This window comes from Hyla sarda, chromosome 9 (assembly GCF_029499605.1).
Source record: "Hyla sarda isolate aHylSar1 chromosome 9, aHylSar1.hap1, whole genome shotgun sequence".
NCBI lineage: Eukaryota > Metazoa > Chordata > Amphibia > Anura > Hylidae > Hyla > Hyla sarda.
Genome location: NC_079197.1, coordinates 97,406,004 through 97,421,803, shown reverse-complemented (window position 1 = coordinate 97,421,803; position 15,800 = coordinate 97,406,004).

The following is a 15,800-nucleotide window of genomic DNA, read 5'->3' as shown; positions in this document are numbered from 1 at the left end:
AAAAAAAACATAACATGTCGCATTGACATGTCAAAAGTTTTATATCAATCAGGAAGAGTTGCACAATTAAAAGCTTCATTCTCGGCTCTCAACTATCACCGTCTAGGATGACCCCATAGACTTACAATGGTGCCATCTAGTGAAGGAGGATAGCAAATCAGGGAGGGAAGTGCTTAAGTGTAAACTTCACCCCGCTCAATCTACTGATTAGAGGGGGTCTCAGCCCATTTATCCTGACCAATCAAAAATTTGAACATGTCTCTTTAGGGGGGTCTCTAGGATAAAAGTAAAGTAAAGTAATGAATTGAAGGTAGCACTCTACAATTATTTTATTAATGTGTATTTAAGAAGATTGTTCTGCTACTGCAAATAATTTTTATCATCACATTAGGGGGAATTTATACAAGTGGTATACAAATATATATATTTCTAAAATATTTGTCAGATTTAATACAGAACCTTCGGTATAATCTTTGAATTCTGTTGTATGTTGTGTTTAACTATCAGCAATGCCGCTTGCTAAATACCCTCTGGGCTCCTTCACGTTATTTGTTTATGGGTCGAAAAATTTGTAGAAGAAATGAATGTAAATTGTTTTGCTTTGTTTAACTACAAATCAATACTGAGAGCGTATTGGAAAGTAGCTTCAGCTGAACAATTGGATAAAGGGCCTGTAGTACAATTATCTGTGATAAACTATTTGTTGCTGGAAGGTCTATGTGCTGGGAGGCTCCAATCTCTGCCTTATTTCCTGAGAAATCTAATTACGTTTTCTGTATTATTTTTCGATTACTAATCCCAGTCCAAAGATATTGTAACAGTTTTCATTTGCTCGGATCGGTTTATGAAAGCAATGAACATTACAATCATCAAACAGGTTTATATTGGAAACTATATTTAATAAGAGAACATATTGAGGATTAGGAAAGAATTGTGAAGATGTAAGATGCAAATAGCATCACTGGTTTCTGTGTGAATTCTATGAATATTAATTTGAAAAATCATAATCAGTGTTTCATATATCATCAGTCCTTAGAGGAAATTAGAGGACATCTTTAAGACCCAGATGGCATGACAATTTTATATGCAGCCAAAAATAGATTTTGGATCTCAAATATGAAATAAAATGAAGTGATGCCTATTAAGGGATGTTCCTAGCTTTTTTGCATGAAAGTCAAACAAAGGTTTTTAAGGACACATCTATCTGCAGCTCCTGACAAAAATGATTGAATCACTAAACTTCATAGGATGTTTGCCCAGTTTATACCGAAACCACAGATATGACACAAAACAAGGTTCATGATCATTCTGCTTTTAGGCTACATATTATAAACAAATGAAAGTGAATTACTGTAATTAATTGAAGATGCTCTTCTAAATCACTTTGTAATTTTCCTTTAGGGCACGTTCATACGATCGTAACTCGTAGTGGGTTACCCACTGCAGGAAATCCGCTGTGAGTTACACTACCATTTACTTCATTGAGTCTGCCTCCAATCTGCAAATCTGCCACTGTTGCAAACTTTTGACTGATCCATTAAAGTAAAGGGTACTATAAATTGCAATGTTTAACTTGCTCTGAACTTTGATCATGTGAACGTACCCTACGTCTAAAATACAGATTAGTTCTTACAGACTTTACAAAGCTGTGAACATGGCTAGTCGAAAGTAAACATGATATGAATGAGAAGGTTCTCAGTTGAAACAATGGCATAGTGGCAGAAATGCCTGCAAGATGGAGATCCAACATAGAGTACTGTGAAAGATGTTAGTTGTTCTCAGTCAGCGGCATCTAAAGTGATGCATGCATGGTAGACCAAAGAAGAAATCAAAGTGTGGTGTCCATAAGGAGGATGGGAGTAGTAGTTCAGGTCATCTGGGGTTAGTAGTAGATCTAGCTATATCTTTGGTATCATGGTAGCTTTGAGGGTCTATATGATCCCACTATATCCTCCTGTGGTCTCTGCAACTTTTATAATTGGGAGGGTAAGGGTAATCCTTCACCCATTGGTACACTAAGTGTCTAGGTGTTGGTGTGATGATAAGTGTGACTGACTTTAACCAGACACAGGTGTAAACTGGGACACAGGAAAAAACATTACTAGAAGAATCCTCTGTGCACATCAATACTATATAATAATAATAATAATAATAATAATATACAGGCTCCTTACAACACAGGTTAGTGTTAATTTTACACAGGTTTACACTTCTGTGTACGAGATGTGGGTACAATCCCCATAGTAATCATTTTAGTAGGAGAAATGGGGTAGGTTTCTAGTAACACTTCAAGCTCTAGGTTCCATTAAGGCTACCTCTACTGAGTGGGGCCTTCACAGTATGGCTTACTGTGGTGTACAGGTAGCAGACTTTACTTATAGGTAGGTGCATTATGATTCTCTATCACAGAGTGTAAGGCAAAAAGGTCCTGGCTCATAAGACACATTGATCTGATTCTGGCCGAAAGCCCACAAAGGGTTCATTGGTAGAAGAAGAGCCACTGTACAGCTTCTATCTTTTCTGAAATGACGTATAGGGGTATTCCAGGATTTTTTATTTATTTGACTATGCTACTGGGATGTAAAGTTAGTGAAGTTCATAATATAGTGTCTATACCTGTGTGTGACAGTGGTCTCGCAATTCTTCTGTGCTTTTCGCCCCAATATTTATTTTTAACAGCATGCAAAATTACCCAGGTTTCAGGTTTTCCCAGGTTGAAGTGTGGCTGAGACATGACATCACTAGTCAGGTGTGCAAAGGGAGCCTGTCCTGTTTCAATTGACGGTCTTTTGAATGGAATGCAACTCATGTGTTTCAATGGGTGGGGTGGCTGATGTGTGGAAGGGAGGAAAGGGACCTCACACTTAAAAACAAGGAACTATGGGATTTGTAGTTAGAGAGAATAAACTCCAACAGGAAATACCCAGTTCACAAAAAGATAGCCACAGCGTTATGGTGATCTCACAACATAGCGATTTATACTAAAATCACCTTATGGTGGATAACCCCTTTTAAGATGAGCGAACCATAAATTTATGTTGATATTTTCAAACAAGGGTAGTATTCCAGAATTTGATAAATTTAAAGATATAGCTAGAGATGAACATATTTTAGAAAAATTCGATTCAGCCGATTTGCCGATTTTTCCGAAAAAATTTGGAATCTGTGTAACAACGGCTATTTCTGGCCTACAGAGAGCCTTAATAGGGGTGTAGAACACTTTGCCTTGCTGTAACACGCGTAGTGTGTGTGCTGGGTTATTGAAATAATACTGTTATTCAGTATGACATGCAGATTAGAGGCGTCACTGTCACGCCGAGCGCTCCGGGTCCCGCTGCCTCCCCGGAGCGCTTACGGCGTGCTTCTGCTTGCAGCGCTCCGGTCGGCACCGCTGACCGCGAGCGCTGCTCCCTGGTCTCCGGAAGGGACGCGATCCGAGGCACGGGTCTTGCCCGCCCTCGGATCGCGCCCCATGTCCCTCACCTCACGCCTCCGTCTGCTTCCTCCCGGCGCACGCGGCCCCGCTCCCTAGGGCGCGCGCGCGCCGACTTGCTAAAATTTAAAGGGCCAGTGCACCACTAATTGGTGCCTGGCCCAATCCCTCCCTGTCACTCCCATTCCTATAAAAACCCACTTCCCCTTCCTCTCCTTGCCGGATCTTTTTGCCTTGTGCCCAGTGAAAGCATTATAGTGTGTTTCCAAGCCTGTGTACCCAGACCTTCTGCTGTTGCCCCTGACTACAAACCTCGCTGCCTGCCCTGACCTTCTGCTATGTTTGACCTCGCCTCTGTCTTGTCCTTGTGTACCGCGCCAGTCTTGGCTGCCAGAGAGGTCGAGTCGCTACTGGGGAACACAACCTGGTAGTTACCGCCGCAGCAAGTCCATCCCGCTTTGCGGCGGGCTCTGGTGAACACCAGTAACTGCTTAAAACCGATTCCCCAGTACGACCCGCATCATCGCCTCTCTGGCACAGAGGATCCACCACCAGTGTCCTCATCAGCCGCTAATCCGGACTCTGAGAGTCACTATTAGAATCACTTTTGCAGAGTGGCACAATGACAGAGCCTGGAGGTGGCATCAGTATGAGGAGACCATATAGTGGCTGAATGACACAGCGTGGAGGTGGCAACAGCCTGACGAGATCATAGGGCCGCACAATTGAAAAGGTTAAAGATATTTTTTAACATTTAAATTGAAGATTTCAAATAGATGAACCTAAAAAGTTTAATATAATGTGTCAGCAGCATACGGAGACCACATGACGGTACAGTGACACAGCCTGGAGGTAGCGGAAGCATGAGGAAACCATATAGTGCCTGAATGACACAGCCTGTAGTTGGCGGCAGTATGAGGAGACCATATAGTGGCTGAATGACACAGCATGGAGTTGGCAGCAGCAAGAGCAGACCATATAGTGGCTGAATGACAGCCTGGAGTTGGCGGCAGCATTAGGAGACCATATAGTGGCTGAATGACACAGCATGGAGGTGGGGGCAGCATGAGGAGACCATTTAGTGGCTTAATAACACAGCATGGAGGTGGCAGCAGCATGAGAAGACCATATAGTGGCTGAATGACACAGCCTGGAGGTGTGCCAGCAGCATGAGGAGAGCATGAGAAGACCATATGGTGGTACAGTGACACAGCCTATAGGTGGCGGAAGCATGAGGAAACCATATAGTGCCTGAATGACACTTTCTGTAGTTGGCGGCAGTATGAGGAGACCATATAGTGGCTGAATGACACAGTAAGAGCATGAGGAGACTATATAGTGGTTGAATGACTGAGCCTGGACGTGGCAACAGCCTGACGAGACCCCAGGGCCTTACAATTGAAAAGATTAAGGATATTTTTTAAGATTTAAATAGAAGATTTCAAATAAAAATATGTTTTATTTAATGTGCCAGCAGCATCAGGAGACCATATGGCGGTACAGTGACACAGCCAGGAGGTGGCAGAAACATGAGAAGCATGAGGAGACCAGTGGCTGAATGACACAGCATGTAATAGGCGGCAGCATGAGTAGACCATATAGTGACACAGCCTGGAGTTGGGGGCAGCTTGAGAGCATATAGCGGCTGAGTGACACAGCCTGCAGTTGATGGCAGCATGAAGAGACCATATAATGGCTGAATGACAGAGCCTGGAGTTGGCAGCAGCATGAAGAGACCATATAGTGGCTGAATGACACAGCCTGGAGGTGGCGGAAGCATGAGGAGACCATATAGTGTCAGAATGAGCACAGGCCTCTCGCTGCGACCCCTGCTGCCACTCGCCCCCAGTCTGCTGCGACCTCTGCCTACACCTGATGAAGTTAGGCCTCTGCCACTCCTCTGTGCACATCCTGGCACTTCTCTGCCTGTCATACTTAGTGGGTATATGAGGGGAGTACAATATGCTCCACTACTCTTAAAACAGCATTTGTCTACAACACTTGCAGGTGTGTACTTTTGCCTGGCCTTTCACAGTATCTAGGCCCTAAAGACTTTAACAGGAACAAAATGGTATACCCCTTAGATGTACATATGTGGTATGCACTTATGAGGGGAGGACAATGTGCAGCAGGTGTGTACTTTTGGCTGGCTTTTCACAATATCTAGGCCCTTAAGACTTTAACAGGAACAAAATGGTACACCACTTAGATGTATGTACAGGTTACACTTAATAGAGGACAATACGCTTTTAGTGCTCTGCTCACCCTAACTGGCTGGCTACTATTAGCTTTTCAGTTGTTGTACACACCAGTGCTGCAGCACACAGTCGCTGTGTACTACACCCAAATTTGCACTTTCTCTCTCAATCTCACTCCCTTCCCTATCAGTGCTCCTAGGCTGGATTTGGGCCTGAGGTGAATCGCTTCTGTAAAAAAGCTTTTCTGTGCAACACACACTGCTGTCTGTCCCTCTCTGCAATAGAACCCTGATGTGACTGGGAGGTGAATCACTGCTGTAAAAATGCTTTTCTGTGCAACACACTGCTGTCTGTCCCTCTGTCTCTGTAATAGAACACTGATGTGACTGGCCGCAAGATGGGTGCCGATTATATAGGGCTGTGACATCACAGGGGTGGCTGGCTGCTTACAGACTGCATGCAGGTGATTCAGGGTCATCCCGCCTACCCGCCTTCCTGCCTTGCCTTCCTGCCTTCCCAGGATTCCTTGCCCCTTGTCCTCACATGTGGATCCGCCATTTTAGATGCTCGGCCCTTGAGCCTGGACCGCACTAAACAGAGTTTAATGAAGCGATTTGCGCAAAAAAATCGCGGTGATATTCACATTTGCGAACATTACGAATCAAATTTTTACAGAAATTCGTGATGAATTTGGATTCCTCAGATTCGATTCGCTCATCCCTAGATATAGCATAGGTATGTGGATTGAGCACTTGCTTGAGAATGGAAATGTAAAGATTTCCGATATTCAAGAATAATATGATATAGCTTCAAAACATAGTTTAGGTACTATCAGGTCACTATTCAAAATTGCACACAAACCAAATAATTTAATTTTTGATGCTGGACAAAGAAAAAAAGAGTCTCTATTTTCTAGAAAATATTTTTAAATAAAAGATGAAAAATTGTTTGGGCCCAATCACATCGGTGGTATGGGGAGCATGCTAAAGGGATTTAGACAATCTTTCTATAGTGAATATCATTGATTGACACAGTTCAGATTTTTTTTTTTTTTTTTTTATAAATAGTTTTATAATTTTTTTTTTTGAAAAGTCAGGAAGAGAACAATAACAATAATGAAACACAATTAGTAGTAATATTGCCATCAGTAGAACAAGAAGAAAGCTTACAACAGTGAGTATTACTCCATAATAAAGGCTAATCATGTAATCCTTCCTGGGCAATGAGAAAAAATGAACACAGGGGGATAAGGAGAAAATGGGCAAGGGAGGGAAAAGGGGACATAAGAGGGAAGGGGGGAAGCAAAGCATTGTACTGCACAAAGCATTATGGATTTGGCTGACCTGTGGTACTGTGTCCAGTGATTCTGCTACACTCCAGATCCCAGCAGTGTGACTGCAGTATCGAGCCCAGTCATAGTATAATTTCACATTATAACACAAAGCAAAGCATTGTAGCAGTTTAATTGCGTGTTGTGCTGACCTGCAGTACTCTGTCCAGTTATTCTGGCGCACTGTGACTGCACTAACAAGCCCTGCAATATAAAACTGAAACAAAAGACAGACAGCGCTCCGTAGTGCATTAACCAAGAGGTACACTCAGGGGATCCGGTAAGGGGCCATCCATCTGGTCCCGCTATCTATTTTAAAATATACCCCAAGCAATTTTCACGAGGTGCGCACCCCCCTGTTTTCTGTTTACTTGTCTTCGTCACTATTTTGGGATACCAATCCTATTGCAGCTCCCAAAATGGAATATTTTTGGAATGATTGGAAAAAGCCATTGTGTCTTCCGATACCTCTGTAAAGGGGTACTCTGGTGGATTATTATTATTATTAGTTTTAATACAACTGGTGTCAGAAAGTTAAACAGATTTGTAAACTACTTCTATTTAAAAATCTTAATCCTTCCAGCTGCTGTATACTCCACAGGAGTATGAATGTGAATGTTTTGTGAATGTCTTTTCTGTCTGACCACAGTGCTCTCTGCTGACACCTCTGTCCATGTAAGGAACTGTCCAAAGTAGGAGCAAATCCCCATAGCAAACCTATCCTGCTCTGGACAGTTCCTGACATGGACAGGGGTGTCAGCAGAGAGCACTGTGGTCAGACAGAAAATAAATTCCTCTTTAGTATACATCAGCTGACAAGTCCTGTAAAGATTAAGATTTTGAAATAGAAATAATTTACAAATCTTTTTAACTTTCTGGCACCAGTTGATTTAAAAAAAAAAAATGTTTTCCAGCGGAGTACCCCTTTAAACTCCGGCTGCATCCGCCAACAAAAATAGATACTTTATGCAGCTTTATTATAATGTTAAAAAGAATAAAAAATGTACTAGTACAATGTGTTTTCTCAACAAGCTGTTAGTTATTATTGGTAACCACATGATCCTGTAACTTTGACATTCATGAATACATTCCTAGGTGACAATAACAGTGTTATACAGGACTTTAGAGCTCTCAAGCAGTGTTATACATGTATTTTGAGGGTAATTAATGGTAGTTTTGGTTAGAACTTATTTGCTGCAAATGTAACCTTTTTGCAGAGTTATGCGAGCCTGGCGAACCAAACATTTCAAACATTCGCTCAACTCTACTCAGGACTCTCCAGGACCAGAAAAAAACTTTTATAATCCTCCTGAACCACTGAACACATGGACCCACTAGAAGATATGTGAATGTGCTTTGTCCCCCACTACCATCCTGCATACCATCAGGACACAGCTTGCTGCTTCACTGTATTTTAGAATTGCTACACTCTAAGACTAGATTCTCAATGTTAGGATTCGGCAGGCTGGAGGTGGATCCTCTGTGTCTGAGAGGGATTGGCGTGGACCGTACCGTTGGACCGGTTTCTAAGTTGATACTGGTATTCACCAGAGCCCACCGCAAAGCGGGATGGTCTTGCTGCGGCGGTAGCAACCAGGTCGTATCCACCGGTAACGGCTCAACCTCACTGACTGCTGAGAGTGGCGTGGGACAGGAGGACTATACAGAGGCGAGGTCAGACGTAGCAGAAGGTCGGAGCAGGCGGCAAGGTTCGTAGTCAAAGGCAACGGCAGAAGGTCTGGTAACACTGGTAAGGCAAACACAGATACGCTTTCACTAGGCACTGAGGCAACAAGATCCGGCAATGCAGGGAAGGGGAAGTGAGGTAATATAGGCAGGTGAGCTAATTACACTGATTGGGCCAGGCATTAATCTTAGAGAGCTGGCGCGTGCGCGCGCGCGCCCTAGAGAGCGGAGCCGCGTGCGCCAGGACGTGACAGCCGGGGACCGGGACAGATAAGAAGATTGGGATGCGACCCGCGAGCGGGCGCGTCCCGCTATGCGCATCGCATCCCCGACGGCAGTGTCAGTGTCTGACCGGGGCGCTGCAGAGAGGAGAACGCCGTAAGCGCTCCGGGGAGGAGCAGGGACTCGGAGCGCTCGGCGTAACATTCAAACAGTACTTTGGTCAGTATTTGGTTTGTGTTTTGGTCTAATACTTAAATGATTGCAATCCCTTCCATAGGTTGCCTGGTTAGTTGTAGGAGACTGTTTGGGGGATGTTTTCAAAGCTTTTGATCATAATGTTGCAAACACAAAGTAATGTGTCTTAGAAGAGGAATAAAATTGAGAGGTTGTTAAGGGGTTAAGTGTAATGGAACCTAAAGTAACAAACAGGCTTATGAGCTGTATGGTTTATGGATAATTGACAATCCGATGGACTGAACATTCTATTTTATTCTACCCACAGATTGTAAAAACACTCTTAACAGTATACAATTTTTTTGTTACATTCATGCGTAACACGAGAGAGGAGCAAGACAATTGGAAATTACTTTTTTGTATAGAGATCTTCTAACTGGTGATTTGCAACCACAAAATTAGAATTAAAATATAAGAGGTCACATTTACTCATGTACATAAAGCAAGCATGCATAGTGAACAGACAGTGATCCCACTGATCTCCACCATTAACCCTTTAAATGCCAATGCTGATCTTGGCATCTAAAGCAGTTGTGTGCTTTGGCAACACTCACCGGACCACCTGCAGATATTGTTGTTAGACCTATGGTGGTTAGATACTTGCCAGTCAAATTTTCCACCCGACACACAATACAGTCGTGGGGTATGATTGGCTTGTATGGCAGATTGGCCAAACTATTAAAATATAATATTATATCTCATATGGTGAATATAATTAAAAAAATACCAAAGGCCAGAACTGCAAACGATGAGCAAGTTATAAGGATCCAAATATGGCAATGTAAAGTATTTTAAAGGTTTTCATTTTTTTTACAATAGTAAAACATAAAAAAAAAATTCTATAAATTGGGTATAAAATTGGTTTTAGATGGTCACCAGTGGGTCCTTAATAAGAGAATGGCTTGACTAAAGAATTATATATGCTTACTGTGCCATTTATGTTAATGCAATTTAAAAATTTATTTACTTTAATTCCTAAAAAATATCTACACTGTCATATATCGCCTTCTAACTTATAAACCACATTTATTGTAGATATTCTCCAGATTATATAAGGTGCTATATAATTATGAAGCAACCCAGATGATTGCATGATGAGGACAGTCATGATTTATCCCCTCTGTCTTCATCATTTCTGCCTTTATAACAGCTGTGGACAGATTTTCTGAAGTAGCAGATCTAGATTCAAGTCAATACTATTTAAAAGTAATGCATTTAGTAAGAAACAGCTGGCCTACAAATGAGACAACTCTTCAGACTATTGTGTGGACTGCCATGAGAGGTAATTAAGTGTGAAAAAATGGAAAATTGCTTCCGTAACATAATACAAGCACATTTTCTGTGGAGGAGAAGAGGAGAATATTATCATAGTTTTCTCTCTATGCTAAGAAACATCTGATGCTATTAATCTGGAGGCTATAACTGGAATATTACATGAGACTCTACTGCTGTAACAAGGATATGTAGTAAGTGAGGGTGGAAAAAAAATTCCAAGGCGGAATCAGACTAGGCTGACTATGAGTCTATCAAATTATTGTGACATAATGTGATATTTGAAGCAGATAAAGATGTATCTCTGTAGTTAATCTTCTCAAATTGGCCTGAAAGGCTTCTATGGTATATACTTTGGTATAAGTAATGGTCAGATGGAATAGCACTGATGCCAATCTATATTCTGTAATATATAGTGCCTAAGTCACAAAAGAGTAAACCAAGCCACAAAACACGAACGTAGGAACCTTATTGCACAGGCAAGAAGCAATAGAAGAAGGATTCCTAAAGTGCTACTTTCCTTTGAGTAAAGTTTCATATGTCATAGAAACGTGCAAAAAAAATGTGGTCAGGGTCTAGGTACAGTGACCCCTCAACCTACGATGGCCCCGGCATACGATAATTTCAACATGCGAAAGCCTCTCAGAGGCCATCGCATGTTGGAGGCAGCATCAACATACAATGCTTTTGTATGTCGGGGCCATCGCATAAACGGCTATCCGGCAGCGCTGACTGCTTCAGCTGCCGCCGCATAGCCGTTTACGGTGCCCCGTGTTGTCCGGTAATGTCTCTTACCTGTCCTCGGGGTTCCGGCGCGTCCTCTTTGGGATCCCCTGCATCGTCGGCACTCTCCATCTACGTCATCACGTCGCTTCGCACGCCGTCCCATCATCCAATAGGAGCGGCGTGCGTAGCGGATGCCGGGGAAGCAGAGGCCTTGCCGGAGCGTCGGGGACACTTCGGGAACGCGGCGACAGCGATGGACGGCGACATCCCGGGCAGCGGTGATGAGCGGTGACGGTCCGGAGTGGCGGGGACAGGTGGGCGGGCCAACGGCTGTCTGGGCATCCTGGGTGTTGTAGTTTTGCAACATCTGGAGGTCTGCAGGTTGTAGACCACTGTCCTATACTTTACATTTCACAAATCCCTCAACATACGATGGTTTCAACAAAAGATGGTCCGTTTGGAGCGGATTTCCATCGTATGTTGAGGGACCACTGTATTGAGAACCCCCACTAATCACTAGAGCGAACAGAAAGAGGCACTCTCCCTGCTACCTCCTTACTGTAGAAGATGGCCTCCTGCAACTACTGGACCCCTAATGGGTCTCTGGCTTGGCACAAAAATTGGCAATTTTGGGGGGAAAAAACAAAGAGTGGCATGAAAATGAACTCTGACATATTTTCAAAGCAGCACAAAAGACCTTTGAAAATGTGGAGAAAATGAGAGTGTACTCAATATTGCTGAAATAGAAATTACAGTAGTTTTTGAATATCTTCCCCTTAGTGTTCATTTGTCAATCTGATCTTATTATTTTAAACCATTTACTTTGGTCCCCAATATTATAGGTCACTGTTGACTTCCTAGAAGGTTATTCTTGTGCTTTGGCAATGTGCATTTTTGAGCCTGGTGTCACACCCAGTGTTTTTGAAGAAAAATGCCAATGCAGTTTTTAATGCAGTTTTTTTTAGGCAAATCTATAAGTTTATTATAAGGGAATTTATTTTGAATTGTCTTCTTGCTTTGGCTCAAAAAATGAATAAAATACTACCACAATAACTTCCACATTTTAGAAAATTTGTTGTGTATGACACCAGCCAAACCAGAGCTACTGGCTACTTGACAAAACAAACGAAAAAGGTTTTACCTCACACCACAGGCACTTTTTGAGGCTGCAGCCTCTCTAGGCAGACTAATCTCAGCTATTCTTATTGTCCATTGATTAGCTGTCTCCAGCACCTGTGCTGATCTGGGTTTACTGGAAAACCTGGCATGGTGCAGGAAGTGCCGCCAAAGGCCCCAGTGCCAATTTTCATTCCATAAAAAACAGGCCTGAAAACAGGACTTACCATAAGTCCCTGGCAAGCTAAGTTTTGCTAGAGATTTAACTCTTATATGGTATAGTAATATATAGTTTTTCTACTACATCAGTTATTCTCTGTCATTTAAACAATTAGCTGATCAAAATCAGGGTTTATAGAGAGGATGGCATGAAGGTGAGTGAAACGTGGGACTGGCAAGCAAGGAACTCAAATCAATTACTCAGACACTTAAATAAATCCATGTTTTCCTCTAGGTTTGTTGCACAGTAAAATGGAAGATTAATTGCTGCAAGTGAATCATAAAAAAGAATTAGCAGAAAACCAACAAAAATCTGCTTTCCTGGCTACTGTCTGCGTTAATCAAAATCTGAAATACAGGATTGAAAGATCAATATTTCACTTCAGAAGGAAACATGGCAGAGTTTCCACCTGGAGAGAAAGAGAGAGCTTAAGCTCTGAAGAGGACGTTGGCAGCAGTAATCGAAAGACACCAAATGCAAAAAATCCATTTGCTTCTTTTTTGCTTTCCAATAAACAGAACACATTAGTGCCTCATAAATTTTCCTGTGCACATATCCAGGTTCACCTTGGTTACTTTGCAAGGGGAATAACGTCAAACAGTTTATTTTGTAGAAATAATTCACAAAATACTTGTACTTGTCCCCTATGAAGTATGGGGAACATGACAGGTATATTGTGTGTCTCTGCTGTGTGCTCATGGCAATACTATGAGTCTGGGTTGATATGAACACTATGGATGTGAGGCTGCTCGGAATTTCAATTGCTTATGTAACGTTGCCAACTACATACACACAGTTTCCAAAAATCATGGACAGCCAACTTTTTTTTTTTTAAGAGAAAGTGTAAAGAATAGAATTAATGTAGTTTTACATCTCAGATACTTATTGGTTGTTCTGTAATCTGTTTAAATATTACAATCACACTAACCTGCAGACTAACCTGTACGAGCTCCTCTAGCTCCACAATATACATGCATATATCATGTTTTTTTTCACAGACACAGTGTCTTATTTTTACTGACTGTCTAGATATATACAGTTACTACAGTTACCACAGTTACTGCAGGATTTACAGTTAGTAATGGTGCCCAGAAAACACACTTCCTATGATTTCATCATTTTGAGATATCAATATGAGAGGCTAATAAAATATTAACTTTTACTTAGAAAGTGGATTAGTTATGGTTTATGCTGCAAATCTGTCAAGGGTCAGTATTAGTTTTACAGTCTAATGTCTGTTTTAAGGGTTTCTGGTCTTAAGTGTGTATTCGTTTACAGGATCTGGTCTGTATTTGTTTATTTGGTCTAGTCCTGGGAGTGTATTTAGGAGATTTAGTCTAAGCCTAAATCCATTCAGGAGTCTAAATAAGTATTAAGGTGGTCGGATTTGGTGGCCTGTACCTATTTAGGCTACATTCACACTTGGTTGTCTCTGGCAGTGTGAAGCCCGTTATTTTAGGATCGAGAATAGCCAGAGAAAAAATAGTGCTTGCACCCTCTTTTTCTCCCGCTATTCTCTCCGAAAATAACGGCGCCCAACGGACTCCATTGACTATAATGGGGTCCATCGGGACCTGTTATTGTCCATTATGACACGTCAAATTTACAGCCATCAAATTGCAAAAAAGAGGCCTTAGGTTGTGATTTCTGCAGTCTCTAGTCTTTTTTATGGAGGGATGGACTGGCAGCTTCTCAACCTACCATCATTGATGTAATTTATCAATTGCCTGATAAACCTCTTAAGGTATCAACTGATGAACCTCATTTTATCTTTTTTCCACATAGGAAAATGCATCTGGGTAATGTGATAATAATAGGTGATGGGCATGGGAAGTTGGGTCGCCTTTTTTAAAGTGAGTGCTTTACATCTTTTGAATGCATACTGCACTTCTAGGTAAGGATAGTAGTTTTGTATAAAATTAAGGAACAGTCCCACTACTCATTTAAATTGTTGTGTGTCCGTCTGGGCTTGTTACCGATCTCCCTTGTCCTAGCAACATGTCAAAAGGTTTGATGGGCAGTGTCCAGACCTCCGCCGATGAGGAGAACGAGCGGGGAGAAGTCTGCACTTTTGCACACTCTTCTCCCTGCCACCTCTCCCTGCCTGTCACGTGATCAAGACACTCTCAAAGACTTACATAGAGAGTGTGTCTCGATCAGAAACACGGTGGTGTTATGGCTGTCTTGCTATTTTTTGTATGCTCTAAGTGAATAAAAGAAGTAGTTTTAAACTGCATCTGCTGAATCCATTGTGTATCTCTACAGCACAGTAAAGTTTTTACTTTATTATAGCTAGGAAGTTAAACTCTTTTCATAAAGTTATTTTATGTCAGTGACTCATTTGATATTTTTATGCTGCTAGGTACATTTTTATCTGCATGGTCTGATGCTATATCACTGCAATTACATCCGAGATAATCCTTAGGTAGTTGAGCAGTTCTGTAGCTGTCTGGGCTTAATCCTTCATGCCAATTTTCGAGAGGTATTTCAACTGATGACTGATGCTTAGAGTGACTGACCTTCAGGATTACACAGGAACTGTCTATCATAATAGGTATGTGTCTTGTTAGTGCCATGACCACTAGCCACATATGGCATTTACATTGCATTTGTGATGACAGATGACATTTCATGCACTTGTTGCTACAAATATGAGTAGTTATAGTTATGATATGGTTGGAGAATTTACTAATATATTCTACTCTAGGAAAAAGTCCAGCTATATCATTGTACTTATATAAAGTTGATACATTTAATTCAGTATGCATTTTGGCTTATTATCATATGTAAAAGAAATATTTTATGCATAAAATATTCTATGTTTAACTTTTCTCCCTTGTTTTTTCTCTTTCTTTCCTGGATGCCAACATATTCTGCAGTCCTATAGAGAACTTGTAACTTTTCACATCAGTCCACACCCCCAATGAGACTCACAGTGTTATTTTCATATAGTATACAGACTACAGTCATAACAGTATGTTCACAGCTTAAACAGTATATTCTTCACCCATTCCCAATGCAGTGGTTTTTGTTGTTTTTGTTTTCTCATCCCAGCACTCTTATTCTTCCATCAACATAACTATATGAGGCCTTTTTTTTTTTTTTTACTCATAGTGTAATGGATACGCTAGAAATGCCTATTTAGAATATGCTTGCCAAAATGGCCACTCACTAGCTCGCTCCCCCTTCCATTGTGTTTGAAACAATGGCCCTCATTTACTTAGAAAGTCAGGTCAGGTTTCTGGTTGTATTTGAACCCGACACCTTAGTTTCCTTGCTTATTTACTATTGTGTCGCAGTCAATGTCGCAAGTAATTTTTTTTTGGTGTTGCACGCTCGTATTTGTGTCGCATTTTTTTTTTT